Below are 6,965 nucleotides of genomic sequence, written 5' to 3'. Positions count from 1 at the left end.
AGCCAGTGAGTTGGGACTTCTTTGATTGTTTTTTTTCTTTTTAAAGGGCCAGGACCTGGGGCTGGGCGGGGCAGCCCTGTGGGGGAGTTGGGGGAAGGGTTGGGAGGCTTGTGACAGAGCCCCCCATGCAGCATGGGGCAGTGGAGGGCAGCGGGAATCGCCCCCTGTGCCTGGCAGCCCGTGAGTGGGGAGCTGGGGGGCAGCCATTGCCAGGACTGGGAGAGCGGGTGGGGTTTGGGCCTGGGTGATTCGCAGATTCGGATAGTGATTCAAATCATTGAATCGCTGTCCCTCGAATCGGCTCAATCTGAATCCAAAGTGAATATCAGCTGCTTTGCACAGACCTAGTGGGCACCATTTTACTTCCCTGAAAAATAACAGGAGGTTTAGGCAGGCTTTGTGACACAGCTTTATGCTCTGCAGTCTAAAAGTAAGTTGCCAAACCATAAAAGGCAGAAAGCAGGGTAGACCAGCACCTGCATAGTAGGGTGCCACCTATGAAAGTTTATGCCTTTCTGAACAAGTTAGTCTCTAAGGTGCCAGCCTGCTCTGTCTTTTGCCTAACTTCAGACTAACATGGATAACTCCCTCTTTCAAACCCTTAAAAGACACTATCTGTGTTCCAGTTGGAAAGGTATCAGACTGGGTGCAGGAATCTCTGGGTGAAATGCTGAGGTCTGTGGGGTTCATGAGGCCAGAGCATGCTATCAGAAGATCTGAGAGAGAGAGAAGAGATCTACCAAACCCCAGCATGCTTGTGCTGAAGGGATGGACTCTCTGAATTCTGTGGTGTATGCAGCATGTCTGTTGTATTGCTGGCCACTGCTTTCTCCATTTTCATCTTAGCACACAGGGAAGCAGTCTCCACTTCCAGTTAGTGTTTGTTCCTAAATGCCCCCAGCCCCGCCCCTGCAGCATTTAGCCAGTAATTAGTGGGCAGGAATAAGACTTTCTGCACCTGCTGCCTCTCTCACTTTGGAGGATGAGGAAAGGAACAGAAAGAAAGCTTCCCCTGTGTCTCTTCGCAGTGCAGGGCAGTCAGCTCTAAGCTGCTCTCACTTGGCCTTCTGGGACAGGAGTCAGTCTCCTTTTTATGCTTTTTCATCTCGTGTATAAATCGAGCAAACCCAGAGTGGATTGATGTACTCCATCTGAGGCAGAGGGCAGGGCAGGGCACAGCACGGTAAAACTTTTTGGGTGACTTGCCAACTTCCTTAGGCCAAATCCTCCTCTTAGTGCCTAATAAACTGGGTCACTCAGGAATGGGCATGATGTTTTTATTTGCCAGATATAATTAAACCAATGTTTAGTCAGGCCAAAGTGCTTTATTTGCAATTAATTATCCTTAGCTCTTATGTTTATATTAGCTGTTAAAAGACAGGGCTCCATGCAACCTGGGGGCATCTTGTACTAGCTGAAGAGGACCGACGTTCTAATGAGAAGTGGGGAGTTTGATGTTTCCTTGTGGAGTCCTGTGAACATAGAGAAGGACTGGGGTTGTTGGTTGTAGCTATGTTTGTCTAAGGACATAGGCAGAGAAGTTATTTGGGTAAATGTGATTATAGAATCAAAGGACCGGAAGGGACCTGTAAGATTATCAAGTCCGGTCCCCTGCCATGGGCAGGAGATTATTGGGCTCAAACAAGCTCAACAATGTGCTTGTCCAGCCTCCTCTTGAACACTTCCAGGATTCATAGATGTTGAGGACTGGAAGGGACCTTGCAAGATTGAGTCCAGCCCCCCTGCCATAGGCAGGAAGTCTGCTGGGGTCAAATAACCTCTGCAAGGTAAGCATCCAAATGTCATTTGAGTGAATCCAGAGTAGGTGCTTGCACCATCTCTGCAGGGGGAGTCTATTCCAGACCTTGGACACTTGGACCGTAAAGAAATTTTTCCTTATGTCCAGTCTAAATCAGCCTTCCAGAAGTTTGTAGCTGTTGGACCATGTTATCCCTTGGGGAGCCCTGGTGAACAACTGTTCTCCCAGATCCTGGTGCACCTCCCTTATATACTTGTAGGTTGCCATCAAGTCCGCCCTGAGCCTTCTCTTCTCCAGGCTGAAGAGTTCCATGGCCCTCAGCCTCTCCTCATAAGGCTTGCTCTCTTGGCCTATGATCCTGTGTGTGGCTCTCCTCTGGACTCTCTCAAGCTTATCCATGTCCCTCTTGAAATGGAGGGCCTAAAGCTGGATGCAGTATTCCAGCTGCAGCCTCACTAAGGCCGAGTAGAGCAGGAGGATGACATCCTGGTTTTGTTTGAGATGCATCAGGTGGATGCATGCCAGAGTTTGGTTTGCTTTGCTGACTATGGCATTGCATTGGTGGCTCATGTTCATCTCGTGGTCAATCAAGACCCTCAAGTCTGTTTTGGTCATGGTTCTACGAGTGTAGCATTGCTGAGACTGTAAGTACGATGCTGGTTCTTCCTCCCAAGGTGGAGCACCCTGCCTTTCTTTACATTAATACCATCTGGTTTTGGTCAGTCTACCTTGCGAGCCTGTCCATGTCAGCCTGTATCCCCAGCCTGTTCTCCATTGTTTCTGCCTTCCCCCATAGTTTAGTGTCGTTTATTAGACCAACTAAATATTGAAAAAAAGTTGTTCTCTGCAAGCTTTTGGGCACAAACACCCTTCTTCAGGCATATGGAGAGTCTGGTGGTAAATTGTGCTTTCCTGGGTAGAACAGAAGCCAAAATGCAGGTCTGTGAAAATACAAATGTCTAACAGTAACTGTTAGAGGGGTGGAAGATGATAGGTGTGAGATAGGAAGGAGGACTGTTGAACTGGCGATAGAAGAATGTAGCTGGTAAAATGCAGACCAGTTATGTGGGGTGATCAGATGTTAGGCAGGTTATAATGTGCCGTAAGTCCAGTGTCTATATTTAGTCCATGATTTCTAGCATCCAGCAGATTTATGAAGCGAAGCTCATAGGCTCATCTACAGAAATTGTTTTGTAAATTCCCTTTGAGGTTTAGAACTGAGAGATAGGAAAGAGAGTGGTTGTCTTGTGTGAAGTGTGCACCCACAGGTAATTAGATATCTTTGTCTTCAATACATTTTCAGTGTGCGTTCATGCTGGTATGCAGTTGTTGTTTGGTTTCTCCTACATATTTTCCATCTGGGCATTCAGTGCACTGAATGAGATTTATATTGTGTTTCTGGAGGTGCAGGTGTAAGATCCAGGGATGGTGATGGTTTTGTTGTGGGGTGTAGCTATTTTGGTAGTGTTGGAGACGTGTTGGCAGGTTTTACATTTCTTGTCCCAAAATAGTCTGGATCCATTCAGCGTTCTTTAGGCCATGGGAAAGTTGTTTCTGGTGTTGAAGTTGGCAAGGTTCAGTGCTTGTTTAAATGGTAGGATGTGCGGTTCTGGAAAGATATTTTTTTTTTTTAAGAATTGGGTCATCTTTTATTATGGGTTGCAATTATTTGAGTATTTTCCATACAGGTTCCAGGGAAGGATGGTATGTCATAACTAATGATGTGTGATTCATGGGAATTTTCTTTTTGTACTGCAGCAATTCTTCACATGGCATTTGGGTGGCTCTTTCAAATGTATGATCTGTCTCTCTGGAGGAGCATCCTTGTTGGGTGAATGCCCTTTTGAAATTTGCAGCGTGATGATTGCAGATAATCTTAGTGTAAATGTGGGGGTATTGGAGGGCTTGGCTGTATATTACAGCTTTTTTGCTGTGTTTAGCGTGATTGCTGGTCAGAGACTGCAGGTTTTTGGTCCAAATGATGTCATCTGTATATCTTGGGTATAGCAAGATGCAGTTGGTGCAGTTCTTGAGGAATTCTTCTTCCAGGTGGGCCATAGGAAGTTGGCATATTGTGGGACCATTTTGGTGCCCATAGTCTGGAAGAAGTATTGGTTGTTTGTGCAGATAAAATATATAAATTCAGTAATATCTTTAGGTCTGTGCTCTAAGTTGTACTCTTGCTGTTGTAGATATGCAAGGCAGGCTTGGATGCCATCCTGGTGTGGGATGCTGGTATATAAGCTGGTAACATCCATGGTGGCTAGGAGGGTATTGTTGGGAAGGTGGTCTATATTTCAGTTTTTGTAGAAAATCTGTTGCGTCTTGGACAGAACTTCGTTTTTGGGTGATGAGGTTTTAGGACGGATTTGATGAAACCTGATATTTTCTCAGTTAGGGTTCCATGGTTGGATATTATAGGTCTCCCTGGTTCCTTTGTTTGTGGACTTTAGGGAACGTATAAAAAATCCTTGGATTAGGTAGTGGCAGGATCAAGTTTTGTAGTTTCTCTTGCAGTTCAGATGGAAATGTGATGGTGGTTTTGAGTTTTAAGGTGAAAAGGGGAGTTTCTCTAGTTTTTCATAGTAGGTGGTGTCAGAGTTGTCTGTAATCTTCATAGTTAAGGATAACTATAGCTCCTCCTCCTCCTTTATCTGCTGGTTTTATTACTATTTGGTGGTTGGATCTTAGAGAGTCTATGGCCCTTCTCTCCTCAGAGAGGTTATGGTGGTGGTCTGTTGATTATTTCATTGGTCATTCTTTCTCCAAAGCAGTGGACAAAATTCAAACCTTAACTGCTATATTGACTGAGAGGAGTCCAGTCTGACATTTTTTTTTTTTTGATTTTTTTGGTGTTAGTCTTTTCCTTGATGTTGTCACAGGATGAAGTGGTGTTGAAAGTGGATTTGTTTTGGGTGTGGAAATATTCCTAGAGATGGAAGTGTCAGAAAAACTCTTCTAGTTCTCCACTTTGTAGTACCTTCTTAGGGTATTTTTCCAGACAGAAATTAAGGCCTTTAGAGAGGCCTTTCTTGGGAAGGCTGAATGAAAAACAGATCTTGCCCTAAGCATGACCAGGCAGGGGCTTGGGTATATTTTCATCAGGTTGAATTCCAGAGGTGCAGATCGCCATGTGAGTTCTTTTCAAGGGTAAGCTCCATTTGTTTGAGTGGATTAAAGTGGAAGGAGGGTGGACAGACTCGAATCAACAAGGCTTGGACCCTTTCAGCATTCATGACCAACATCCTGAATGTTGCCCAGAAGTGAACTAGCAGCAAGTGGATTGTGCAGAGCAAAGCATATGCACAACATAGTCTCCTTGGTCTGACCTCTCTGTACAGAGCAGACAGTCAGCGGCTGGTGTTTGGGAGAGTGGGGGGCGGGGGGGCAGTCGGCTTTCCAGACGACATCCCCTTGGATAGCAGCAGCTGAATTTTGAGGTGCAAAGAGGTGGCTTATATTGAGAGGAATGGTCATTCCAGAGTCACTTCTGCCCACTGCCATTTTCTGTGCAACCAGGTGCAGTGAGGAAATTAATGGGATTTCAAGATGGTGAACTGCTTTCATGAGTGAGGGGCACAGCTACCCAAAACCAGCATGACCTCTGCCATAAGTTAAAAAGCGTGTTTCCCTCTCATGACCATTGTTGTATCAGACTGAACTTGAAACGCATGGTTTACTTTCTAGTGCTTCCGCCATTGAGACCAGGAGGAGGGATCTCAGGGTTTGTTCAAAACCTCAGGGCTAGGTGGTGTTAACATAGAAGACATTTCAGTTCATCCCAGTATATGATCAGGAAGCGAAAAACTGTACTGGTGTAGATCAGCCCTGATACTATTCAGTTTAATATATTTGCTCTTGATTACACTGCTGCTATTGAGAGTAGAATCCATCCTGTGATCAGATGTTACTGATGGATTCTCAGCCTAGCTGAAATAAGCTGGTAATATGAAACTACCAGCTGTATTTTTAATGGAAAATCTTTGCTAAATTAGATGGCTTCTAGCTAAATATCTGCCAGAAGCATTCTCCCCTCCGTTACTGTGTTTCTATGTTTGGAGGGAGTCCTGTGACCACTTGTATAGAATACAAACTTCCCTGTCATTAGCCTGCTGCATTGGCAATGGAACTTACAACTTTGATTTCAACTATGTCGGTATATTTCCACAGAGCCAGCTGAGACCTCTTCCAGTTCACCCAGTGGAAGGAACTTGAGAGGGGCATGTATCTTGAGTACTTACACTGTTGCTGAAATACTGGCAAACAAATAGATTTCTAAGACTGCTTCTATTGCCTAGTTCATGTCATACTAATGGGAATGGGTTCAAGGGGGCCTGTTTACTACTGGATTGCTTGCACTCCTGAGTACTGAGAGAGATCTATCAAACGCACATTTGCCGTATTAAAAACATTTGCTTTCTTCCTTCTGAGGTTGTAGCAGAGTTGATTTAAAAAAAATAAAATAAAATAACTATCAGTTTATGTAGCACCTTTTATATTCCCAATGAATCCCAAAGTGTACTACAGTTTATATCCTGATGACATACCTAGATTACTCCATCTTTTCAGATGCCTTGGTGGAACAACTCTTCAACAGCATGCAGCAGCAATGTACAAGTGTTTAGCAGAAGTAGTAGAGGATGAAATCAGAGGACATTTAAATAGGTTAAATGTGTGTATCATAGCAGTTAATGAGACTGCAGTGACTTGCAACTTCTGCTGTCTCTTTCCCAAACTTCTGCTGTGTGTTTCATTCATAGACATTTGGGCTGCAAGGGACCCCCCCCCAAGGATCATTGAGTCCAGCCCCCTGCCTCAGGGGCAGGAAGTCAGCAGGGATCATAGGATCCCAGCAAGATAAACATCCAAATATGTCTTGAAGGCGTTCAAAGTGGGTGCTTGAACCACCTCTGGCGGCAGTCTATTCCAAACCCTGGGGGCTCGGACAATGAAGAAGTTCTTCCTTATGTCCAGCCTGAATTGGTCACAGTGGAGTTTGTGACCATTCGATCTTGTCATCCCTTGGGGGTTTCATAGTTTCATAGTAGCTAGAGTCGGAAGGGACCTAGGTAGATCATCTAGTCCGATCCCCTGCCTTGGCAGGAAAGAGCACCGGGGTCAGATGACCCCGGCAAGGTGCTCATCTAACTTCCTTTTAAAAATCCCCAGGCTAGGAGCCTGCACCACTTCCCCTGGAAGCCGGTTC

This window comes from Crocodylus porosus, unplaced genomic scaffold (genome assembly GCF_001723895.1).
Source record: "Crocodylus porosus isolate Cpor-Errol unplaced genomic scaffold, CroPor_comp1, whole genome shotgun sequence".
In the NCBI taxonomy this organism is placed as follows: Eukaryota; Metazoa; Chordata; order Crocodylia; family Crocodylidae; genus Crocodylus; species Crocodylus porosus.
Note: the sequence above shows the minus strand (reverse complement) of the source record.